The 12,209-nt window shown below is 44.0% G+C and overlaps 1 long non-coding RNA gene across 1 annotated transcript in view; it reads right to left on the bottom strand.

Annotated features, from left to right (window-relative positions):
• Positions 1–4,387, bottom strand: part of LOC109297005 — a 6,227-nt gene extending 1,840 nt beyond the window's left edge. Inside the window, exons 1-2 of the long non-coding RNA XR_002097141.1 lie at positions 4,284–4,387; positions 1,882–1,883 (exon numbers count right to left, since the gene is read on the bottom strand). This is a non-coding gene — a long non-coding RNA (uncharacterized LOC109297005). The remainder of the gene's footprint in view (positions 1–1,881; positions 1,884–4,283) is intronic.
• Between the last annotated feature and the right edge of the window lie 7,822 nt (positions 4,388–12,209).

Below are 12,209 nucleotides of genomic sequence, written 5' to 3'. Positions count from 1 at the left end.
AGGAGTCAGCCTCTGGACCCCTCCTGCTCACCCTCCGGCACAAACGCCGGCGCACTCTAACAGACCGTGCCTGTTTGCGCGCTGTGTTCACGCGGCTTGGGAGCGCAGCTTCCTACCGGCTCAGCAAAGAGGGATCCGGGGGGCTTCCCCTCCAGATCCGGCTCAGCTGCGCCGGTCTCTCCGCCCCACTTACCTTATGGGGATCAGCTGCTTCTGCCCCCGCTGCCGCTCTGCTCACCTCCGTTGCTCTCGCCTCTGCATCGCTCCGCTCCAGGTCTGGTAAGGGGGCACACGTGTGTACAAAATACACGTGTGCCTGTGTCCTCCTTCTCCCCGCTGCTTCTAGCTCCCAAGTGCCGGAAGCTGCATCAAACTGCAGCTTTTAAAGGCCGCAGTTTGAATTACCCACCGCTGTCCTATCCACCAATCAGGCCTTCCGGACCCACCGGAAGTGCCTGCTGGCGGTCCTGCCCCCCTGCGCTCCCTGGCTGGGGTGCCCGGTGCCTCTGGAGTCCGATACCCGAGGGTTTACCCCAGGGGTGCTCCCTGGCTTGGGGGCAGTCCCCCTAGCCCACGCCTGTTTGCGCGCTCTGTTAGCGCAGCTCAAAATGAACAGTCTCAAAATGTGTTCAGATAGGATAGGTAGCCAAGAGATATAAACTCTATAAAATTGGTTTAGTTTCTCATGATACATACTATTTACAAAAATGCTACCAATAACTTAATTGTATGTATCCCAATGACAAAAAAGTAAAAAACATGGGAAGTGAAATCCTGGATACCCTTGGCATCAAAGTCAAACTCCATTTAACATTAATAGAGTGCAGATTTCACTCAGGAGTGAGGATGGATTTTTGTTGTTGGTCAATGTTGGCAAAACAAAAAGGGTTAATTAAACTTGCCCAGTTGTTGGTTTACAGACCCTTCTTTGACAAGTAATTTCATCTTCCCTCAAGATGGCTTAAGCTGAAATCAGCTGCTCCCTGCAAGCAAAATTTATAGCAGTTGTGAAGCTTGATTAACTAATTTGGCATTAAAAAAAAAGTCTGATATAAGATCTTTAGATGAAATAATGTTAAGAATTATCATCACCGGGTGCGTCTACACACGCAACTAATGCATATGAATAAATTCCAAAGCTTATTTCTTCAGAGTTTTTTTGCTCCTGTGCGCACCTGTCACTGTCTACACATATGCTGTAGTGCACAAAACAAGGCCACCTCACAGTAGTATTTGTATTCAGTTCTACCCTGTGGCAGCATTAATTAGTCTACTGTGACCTAATAGGGTTGCACATGTAGACTGTGACGTTTTGCTGCAGAGTTAATTAGTCATCTCCACCATAAATGACTTGCATAGATACACCCACTTGATGGCAATGTGATACCCAAAATATTTTACTTGGCTACAGAAAGAAATCTGCACCACATCTTAAAAGTGAAAAGAGCTGGAACAGAAATGTATGGACTGGTTGGGGGAAAAAGTTATGATTCCTGCATCTCCCCTTTCCTTTTTTTTTTTCCTGACTCAATCCTACCTAGCTACCCTAGCAATCCTACCTCCATCCCGACCTTGAGCCTCCCAGAACCCCTTCATCTTTCCAACTCCTCTTCGTTAGGTCAGAAATGTCACTTTCCAGCACACAGAAATCAGTCTCCCCCACCTCTCTTTACTGAACTTCTCCACAGCTCAGGGGGACCTGTCCTTCAATTCTGATTCTTCTGCCATTTAGTATCATAGGAAATCAGAGCTGGAAAGGATCTCACAAGGTCATTTAGTCCAGCCCTCTGCTCAAGGCAGGATTGTCTCCAACTACACCATTCTAGCCAAGTATTTGTCTAACCTGCTTTTGAAAATTTCTTTGAAAGGAGATTCCACAACTTCTCTAGGTAGCCTGTTCCAATGCTTCATAGTCAGAAAGGTCTTCCTGCTCTCCAACCTACAGTTCTTCTGCTATTGCTTGAAGCTGTTATTCCTAGTCCTGTCTCCTGTGGCCACAAAGAAAAGCCCATCTACACCCTCTCTTCTTCAAGTATTTGAAAAATGTTATTAAATCCTTGCTTAGTCTTCTCTTCTTCAGACTAATTAACCCGGCTCTTTCAGCCTTTCCTCATAAATCTTGCTTCCAAGACTCCAAATAAATTTTTGGTCACTCTGTGCTGGATGAGGCACTTGACATGCCTCCTTTTATTTTCACATATACCCTTCTCATCAGCACAGAGGCAGAAAAGGATCTTGGAATCATTATTGATTCCACGATGAACATGGGCCACCAATGTGAGGATGCGGTCAGATAGGCTAACCGCACTTTGTCATGTATCCACAGATGTATCATGACCAGGTCCAAGGAGGTGATCCTCCCCCTCTATGCAACATTGGTCAGGCTGCAGTTGGAGTACTGTGTCCAGTTCTGGGCACCGCCCTTCAGGAGGGATGTGGACAGTATTGAGAGGGTCCAAAGGAGGGCCACTCACATGGTCAAGGGGTAGCAAGCCAGGCCCTACGAGGAGAGGCTGTGGGACCTGAACCTGTTCAGCCTCCACAGGAGAAGGCTGAGAGGGGATCTATCTGGTGGCCATTTATAAACTTACCATGGGGGACCAGCAGGAAACAAGAGAGTCCCTGTTCCCCGAAGCAAGTTGACTGAGAGTATGTTCAGGCTAGACATCAGGAAGCACTACTTCAGTCAGGGCAGCTAGGATCTGGAACCAACTTCCAAGGGAAGTGGTCCTTGCTCCTACCCTGAGGGTCTTCAAAAGGAGGCTAGATAAATCACCTAGCCAGGGTCATTTGACCCCAGCATTCTTTCCTGCCCATGGCAGGGGCTTGGACTTGATGATCTGCTCAGGTCCCTTCTGACCCTACCAACTATGAAACTATGTGGAAATAATCTTACATTCTGCTGTAACAGGGCCCCTACCTCATTACTGATGGGGAAAGGGAACCAAGGGTCAGCTAGCTGACCCCAAGCTCTTGGACAAACTAATAATGCAAAGGGCCATTGAATAAAATGGCTGCCCGTTCCAGGTGCAGGTAGTGATTGACAGGCTTAGGGCAAAAGTAGAGGATCAGGTGACTCAGGGAGAAGCATATAAACCCAAAGTTTGAGCCAGAGGGGGCTGACTGCCATAGGGACTGCAGGAGGCAGAGCTCCGGAGAGAAACCAAGGCAGGATACTCACAAAGAAAGGACCTCAGGCTTCAGGGGAACTGGGCCAAGAACCAACAGATAAGTACTTTAAGCCTCTGTTGTCATATTACCACAGTGCATGATTAACTCCAGACGGGGTGTCTTTGATCTTGGAGTGGACACTCATGTTTTTGATTTGCATCTGTACCAGAGGACTAGACATGGCTGTAAGGGACAGATAAGAGACCACAGAGAACTGCAGGGGCACACCACATAAAGTACCAAGGATCTGGGACCCAGTGGGTCACATGGGAGGCAGGGTCCCAATGACTTAGAAGGTGTGCTGCTCCTCTTTTGTCAGGACTGTGATACTAGACAGCAAGGACTGGCACAAGCCCAGAACCCTGCAAGGGTAACCCTGCAAGGCCAGGGAGCCCAGAGCCCATGAGGGACAAAATTGGAGCTGGGGACTGGGAGCCTAGGGTTTGAGTATCATGGACCCGAGCAAGAGGAACCCAACCAGAGCAAAGTGGGCCAGTCTTGTCTTACCAACCTCATCTCCTTTTACAATCAGGTGACTCACCACCTGGATAAGAGAGTGGAGGTGGACTTTATATACCTAGCCTTCCAAAATGCTTTTGATCTGGTATTCCATGATGTTCTCATGAGAAAATTGGAAGACTGTGGGCTTAACTGCAAGAGTCAGGTGGGTAGGAAACTGGCTGTGGAGTAGGACCCAGAGAGTTCTAATAAACAGATCTGTGTCTTCTTGGTGGGAAGTGGCCAGTGGTGTCCCACAGGGGTCAGTACTTGGTCCAATGCTATTCAACATCTTCATCAATGATTTGGATGTGAGGGCATAGAGCTTGCCTGCCAAGCTCATGGATGACACCAAATTATGGAGAAGCATGGTCATGCTTGTACAGATACAGGTGGACCTAAACAGGATGGCAAGTTGGACGGACTGGAATCAGATGAAGTTCAATGTTGAGAAATGTAAAGTGCTCCACCTGGGGATGAACAATCCCCTGTACACCTACAGGCTTAGCAACACCAACCTGATCAGCACTATGAATTAAAGGGACCTGGGGGTAATAAAAGACCACAGTATGAACATGAGCCAGCACTGCAACGCTGTAGCCAACAGGGCTAACAATACCCTGACATGCATCAATCGATGTATCTCCTCAAAACCAAAGAAGTGATTCTCCCACTCTACTTGGCATTGGTAAGACCATAGTGAGACTACTGCATCCAGTTCTGGACACCACACTTTAACAAGGACGTGGTAAAGCTTGAGAGAGTCCAGAGAAGGGTCACCCATATGATCAGAGACTTGTGCAGCAAGCCATATGAGGAAAGTCTGAGGGATCTGGGACTCTTCAGCCTGAAAAAGAGAAGACTGAGAGGGGTGGTAGCAGCTTACTACTACATCAGAGTTGTATATTAAGGGCTCAGTGAACAACTGTTTACCAGGGCACTCTTGGGGGAAAACTAAGAGTAATGGTCACAAACTCCTGGAAGACCATTTCTGGCTCAACATTAGGAAAAGCTGTTTCACAACTAGGGTGTCCAGGCTGTGGAATAAGCTCCCTCCAAAGGTGGTACAATTGCCTACCATGGAAATCTTTATGAGGAGACTGGATGGTCACCTTGCTGGGGTCACCTGACCCCAGTTGTCTGTCCTGCTTGATGCAGGGGGCCGGACCCAATGATCTTCCAAGGTCCCTTCCAGCCTTAAAATCTATGAATCTATGGCCCAAAGCTAGAGTGCCTAAGCCCAGACAAGGACCCTACATTCTAACCCCACTATGCCCTCTAGGGGTAGCCTCTCTGTCTAACCATAACATCAAAGTGTGGCAGGCAAGATAACAGGATAGGACCCTGAGAAGTCAGAAGGGGATATTAGGTGGGAGTCCATGGGGTGGCCAGGATGGGAACATTGCTGCCACAGTGCTGGGAATGCTATATCTGCCTTTGTGGACTTGAACTGATATAGAGTCACAGAAGCCTACACTTCTTGGTCTTTATTTTCTCCTTCCGCTGCCTGTCCCCAGGATGAGAGAGAACAGTATTTTCAATCCTTTCAACCTCTAGTTACCTTAGGGTCAAATGAAACCTAGTAGCAGCTGAGTATACTGCATCTCCCAGAGCCCAGAGCCCCTGAAGTGTCACCAGCCATCCTCTAGTAACAAGGTGGAAGGGTAGCCTGAAGTTCATCTGCCACTCCACACCTCTGGGACATGTTTAACCCCATTAGTCCCCAATGACTGAGGATTCTCTGATTATAATGCTTCAAAAATGAACTATTAGTTTTAGTTCTGTATCTTAATTTTATATACTAAAATGCTAGTATTTAACAAAATTAAACTCTTTCCAGAAGTCTGCAATAGCTAGTATAATATGTAGCAAAGATATCATTGCATCTTTGGGCAAGTTTGTCCTCATTTTCATGTCATCACAAATGAGTCATTTCAATTGCAAATAACAGAACACATCCACTGAACTACTTTGCTAAATGTACTTCAAAAATCAGGTTGGCCTGTCCTAGCAGGTAAGTGGAAGAAGTGTCTATTCTTGGGATTCAGAAGCATTAAGAGAGGATAGGGAACAGAAAAGAATATATCTTAGAAATGATTCGGATTTTTTTTCTTTACTGACAAACCCTTCAAAACCTTTTCAGGTAATCCTGGAGTTTTCAATAAGCTCTATTGATTTAGGGGATGATTCACACTTGGCCTGTAAGTAAAGGGATGAAGCTTTTAAAATGCAATCACCAAACCCATATGGTTTATTTCACAACATCTTATAGTTTAACTTTAAAACAAATATAACTTGAATCACAATACAACGATGATTGATGTTTTTCATCAACACCCAATTATCATTCCATCATAGCACAGGACTTTAAAGCAGCTTTGGCTGAGCTAAGTAAAACACACAGTAAGCATCTAAAAATTCAGATCCGTGCTCTTGTGAAATGACTTACTAAAGGTAACTACATTTATTATTTTTTAACACGTTGAGTCATGTTAGTAGTATAGGGATATAGAAGAGAAGACATTTCTTTTTTTCTGATACTCAGATAGTTACTTTCACTAATTTGAGTGTAAGAAAAAAATATGTATTTCTAAAGAGTTTTTGCTTTTTTATTTATTTATTCATTTTTTTAATAGCAGTTAAACTCGAATTGTCCTCTACATTTATGGGGCCAGTTTCCAGTTTTATAAGGTAGTTTCCATTCCCATTGACTTAACTGCACGTCTATTATGTGTAATGCTCTGCATTTCACAGGATTATTCCCAGAAGTACCAAGAATATTTCAAGATCAAATCAATATACACTAATTTATATAAACACCAAGAGAACAAACTTGCCCCCTTGCAAATATAGTATGTTTCTTATAAGGTACAGTAGTGAATGAAAAGAAATATCTCTTGTTATGATTTTCTGAATTAAAAGGTATGACCTAACATGACTTCAGCTGGAAATAGAGTTCAGTACTTCAAAATAACCCCTTTCATCTTATTTGGTGGGGGGAGGTTAAAGTATTGCACACCATACTGGCACCAGGACAACAGGAGGTGGGACAGAAAATAGGTTGGGGTCATTTAAAAATGGAAGTATTTTCAGAAGAGGTGTATAAAAAGATTTTTGGGTAATTCAAAAAGATTGTTACAGTATCAAAGGTAAGGGTATGTTTCTGTGCCCCTGAGAATGATTACAGAAACCTTCAAAGTAAGTGCTGTTATATTTTTATACCAAATATGAATATCTCACACTTAGACTGTACAGTTTTCATCCAATATAATTTATAACAACTTTCAAACAACCATTTCAATTTTTGCTCAAATGAAGTTAGCTCTGTGCTATGCAAAAGCAGTGATTTATTATTGTATATAAGGACTGTGTAGCAATTAGGAAAATTATTGAAAAATACTAGGTGAAAGTTACGTACAATTTTAGGTTGGTGAAAAGTAGTGACTAAAGTTCTCATTTGGCCAGTACACTAGTCCTAGAGCTCCTACATATACTCCTTGAGGGAAGAAATGGAATTTTTAATAACTGCAGAAGATAGAATCTGAGTTATGCATTTTAGCATATCTTTAAGACTGTACCTCCTAATTGAGAGCACTGAATCAGTCAGTATTACATTTCTTTGATTTTTAAGAGGTTCATTTTCTTCATACAATAGATTATTTTCCAGAAACAAAAATGTGCAGTTACAGTATATGCTTCATTTAAAAAAGTGCCCGGTTTTTGGCACAGGGCGAAGAGTGACAACCATTTTTGCCTCTCTTTTCTTCATTTTCAACTTTTGCTGAGTGATTTTTTTTAATTAATTTTTTTTTTAAATCAGAGTTTTAGTAGTTTTCAACTTTAAACCAACTTATTTTGCTTCTTGGATTTAAATATCCTACTATTTACAAACAGGATTTATTATTATTATTATTATTATTATTATTTCTGACCTGCCCTTAGGAGAGAATTCTTTTCTTGAATCCACAGATATTCTTATTTGCAATCTGATTGAAGTGAAATGCCTATAGGTGTGTTCTTCCTAAATATTTTGCCATGTTTTAAAAACCACTCATAAATGATAGGCAATCAATCAAGAAAATTATGTTTTTTCTTGCTTATCCTCCCAAAAATGACACAACAAAACAAAACAGCAACTTTCCTTAGATTCAGATACAGGGCTAAGAGTGTTATTCTTAGCTTTCTTTTAGGATGACATTTTAATTCCAGGCCCATTAATATTTGTTTTTCAGTTGTGTTTGATACAATTTAAAACTTCTCATTTAAAAAGATTAGAGCTGGGAAAACTAGAAGAAGCAAAAGGTAGATTTTTTAAGATTCTAGTTTCACATTTTTTGAAAAACAAAGTGGGTGTATCTACATGTGCACATTTACTACGCAGTACATGAACATGTCTACATGTGCATGCCTGTACTGCACAGTAAATATTTTTACTTCCACTGACTTAAGCATAAATTTGATATCTGCATCATGCAGGTATTAAATTTACACCCAATTAGTTACTGCACAGTATTGCATGTGTAGATGCCTTACTCCACAGTAACACTCTGTGTGTGCGCGCGCGCAAGCGCATGTGTGTGTGGACTGATTTGGGATTAACTTTAGTCCCAGATCAGTCCACTCACAGTTAATGTGGTTTAACACCTGTACATGTAGATGCCAACCTATTCCCAATTACTGAGCAGTAATTTATTGTGCAGTAAATTTAAGATGGTGTAAATCATGTGTAGACACACCCTGTGAATACAAAGTTGATTCAATGGGCAATTTGCAAAATTTCTTATAAAAATTAAAAAATAGCCTTATTAACTGAAACTTCAGTGATATACATCATTGGATATGACAAAGTAGGCTATAGCCTATGAAAAATCATGCTTTCTGAATGAGTTAGCCTGCAAAAAGCTGCCCTTCCTTCTGAAATACTTATGTAACTATGACTCCAGTCCTTGTGACATTACTGTATAATTAGAATGTCAAGATGCCTTTTTATCAGTTCTTTCAAATATTAGTTGCAGTTGGTACCTAGTAACTCAACTAAGAGTGCCAGTAGTCCCTGCAATAGCTGTTTCTAACAAACAGAGGTGTCAAACATATGGCTGGCCTATGGGTCAGTTCCAGCCTGTGGAGCAATATGACCTAGCTTGTGGGTTTCTGGATCAACCCCACATGCTTTATGGGGCACGCATCACCCCCAACATCCCCCTCCCCCATCCTTGCTGCAGGCAATGTTTGGTCTGGACCTGGCACTGTGTCTGCTGCACCCAGCACAGAGGGTCAGTCCAGGGTGTGTGCTGCATATGGTGCCTGTCCCAGACCATCTCAGCATGCTGGCTCTAGGGCCAGTCTAGATCAGGCCATGCTGGAGCCAGTACACAGGGTCAGCCAAGAGTGTGTTGCATGCGGCCTATGGTCTGGCCTGATCCCTTATACTATGTGCTGGGTCCAACCCATGTGCCGCATGCAGCTTAAGCCCCGGAGCAGGACCAGCGTATGCTACATGTGGCAGACAGGTTATACACAGGGCCACACACCTGGCACATGGCATAGGGGGCCAGCCCTGATCTAGCCCACAAACTGGCCCAGTGACCCTGATCTGGTGCACGGGGCTAGATGGGTTTGACAACCCTGTAATAAACTTACAAAAAGCAATTGAATTGGCCATATGGGGCTGTCAAGCAATTACCATATTTTCTCGCATATAGTCCGCAGGCTATATAAGTTTTTACGAACATGACGGATGGGTGCAGGCTATATAAGGGTGCGGGCTATGCAGAGCCTTTAGAACAGTCTTTAATGAAAATTAAAACTGCGCTGTGCCCACCAGTCCCCAGCCGCAGGCTGATGTCACAGCGGCAGCGAGCCCCGGCAGGATTGGCTTGAGTGTGGCTGGCGGCAGGGGCAGCAGGGAGAGGGGTTGCCCCCCCCCCCCCGCTCACAGCTTCTCATCCCTCCCCTCTCCAGCAGCAGTTAGCACCACTTTTAGCCTGCTCCAGCTCCAGCTCCGGCAGCTGTGCCCAGCAAAGCCTGCACTGCCTTCCTCCCACCACATGTGGGAGCTCCGCACCCAACTGTGCTCCTCCGCAGCTGCACAGCAGGGCCCAGAGGGGGCTGCCCACTGCCTGAGCTTCGACGGGGTGGCTGTGCTTGCAGCCATGTCTCGGGGGGTGGCTGCAGGTGGGTGGTGAGAGCCCAGTCCCCGCACGCCAGCAGCGAGCGCCCACGTCCAGGGCCAGCACCTCTCAGGCTTAATAGGTTTAAAATCATCCCCAGCACTGACATTATCAGGTGTGGGGAATATATGGGTATGGTCTATACATGGACTATTTTCCAAAAATACAATTTTCCGTGGGTTATACATTGATGCGGGTTACATCAGTGTTCCGGCTATATGCGAGAATATACAGTCTATATGTTATGGTATAGGTTCTCAGATAAACCAAGACTCCTTATGCCACTTTGGTAGGATAATGGAGACTAAAAGTCAGTGTTGTGATAATTAAAGTCCATTTAAAGTCCCATTGCGATGCTAGAGCCATGTGTAGACCACCAAGTTTCTGTCCTTTCCAATAGCAACCTGCAGTGCTACTAAGTTACTCCTAAACCAGAAGCAGTGAAGGCATCGCAGTGTAAGCAGGGTTGTTAGCATGGAGGCAGGTTAACTGATCTGTGAATCAACATTGCTGGTTCAACTGCACTTAACACCAGTGGTAAGTATACTGTTTCTAATTCAAAAGGCAAAGTCTTTGCAAGAGAGTCTCTACTGGGCATGTAAGCTAGTGGCGTCAGTTTAAAAGAGAATCTAACATACAACAGCTTAAAAGACAGTTTAAAAGATAATCTGCATATAATAGCTGTCCAACAGCCAGGCTGCTAGCTGCATCTGCCTGTGAAGAGTTAATGTGCAGCCTGCAGGCTCCCACCTGGCTACCACTGCGTCCCATTGTTGGTGGGGAGGCCAGGGTTTCTGGGGCAGGGCAGCACTAGGAGTGGGGGCTGCTGTGGCAGTGAAGATAAGGAAGCTTTTACTGCCTGTGTGGCATGCGGTCTCTGTAATGGGCAGCCTGAGGTTCATGCCTGGTGTTGTGTGCAGCCTCTGGCCACTCAGATGTGTGTCCAGCAGCCCTGACACATTTTTACATAGGTATTGTTTGCTTGATTGATTTTTGTTATTTAATCACAGTTAAATTAAATTAAACTACAGCCATCAGTTGGAACAGGAATCCATAATAACTGGGGCTTTTAGCTTTTATGACTCCGTGCCACTAATATATATATGCATTAGCAGGTGTCTGCTCATGCAGTAACCCTTAAAAAGCACTAGCACTCGCTTAGGATAAATTCCATCATTTGCCACCAATTAGGGATTCACAGGAGGATGCTGAAATACTCCGTATTCTGACCCATTGTTTACAGTGTGTGAGGTTTATCTTAAACAGGACAGTTCAATATCAGAGTAAATTTTGTGCTGTACTGCAAACCCATATTACCATAGTGCTATCCTAAGCCCCTTTCTCTGTTGTTCAGATTCAGTGCATATTTATTCTCATTGCAAAGTTATAATCACCCTAAAGTACTATTTAAAGGTAAAAGGGGTGCACAGGGAGTGCAGCCTCCAGCTCTAGTAAATACAATGCACCGGGGTGAGAAGAAACCTTATCTTTGGCACTGAGAGAGTATTCAGAGTGCTTTCAGCATGCACCAAGCATCCAGTGCAAAATGGAGAGGTAACGGAGTCAGACCCACTCCTGCATTCACACTAAAAGTAAAATGGGCTGGGCAAATAGGGAAGAGCTTTTTAGCCCCTCAGAGGTCCAAGTCCTCTGGTATCTCACCTCTCCCTCATCCAGTTAATGTCTTGCAGATCCAAATAATATCTTATCAGAGACTGGAAATACTCAGTGCCAATCACTGGTGATTAGAGTATGAACCTTTTCTATATGCATTTCAGAGCACATGATCCCTGCAGAAGTATGCAGTGTGTGGTGATCCAAAGATGGGTAGTACAATGGGGGACAGACAGGATTCACTATCTGCCACAGAGCAAGGCAATGTATGTGCCGTAATGGATTATATGTTCATAGAATTGTGAAATCCTTCTTCCAAGTAGCTGTAGACATGATCTTTCTGTCTTCTGCACTCCTAAATGTATATAGACCATCTACACAGATGCAGCCCTCAGGAAATCACAACCCTGTGTTCAGTGAGTATCCTTTCCATTCTCTGTTCCTTGCACTATTGACAGAATCAAGGCCTTCACTCTGCACATCTATTATATCCTAATTATAGACATGTCTGCTCTTTTCATAGCTAAAATCTGGAACTTACATGAACTAAGTATACCCTAATTAGTTCTCCCAAGTAAGTCAGCAACCCCTAACTACAGGTTAGCCTTATCTTTCTTCCAAATCAATGAGGGTCAACCTTTTTGGCATACCCCAAATTAGCCTTGAACCTTCTACAAGTGCCACTCTCATCTCCTGCCTCTGCATGATCTGCTGCCCTGCTCTCCACTCCCTTTTGTGTGCTCACTGTCCAATCTG

This window comes from Gavialis gangeticus, unplaced genomic scaffold (genome assembly GCF_001723915.1).
Source record: "Gavialis gangeticus isolate Ggan-Ray unplaced genomic scaffold, GavGan_comp1, whole genome shotgun sequence".
In the NCBI taxonomy this organism is placed as follows: Eukaryota; Metazoa; Chordata; order Crocodylia; family Gavialidae; genus Gavialis; species Gavialis gangeticus.
This window is presented reverse-complemented; position numbering and strand designations above follow the sequence as displayed.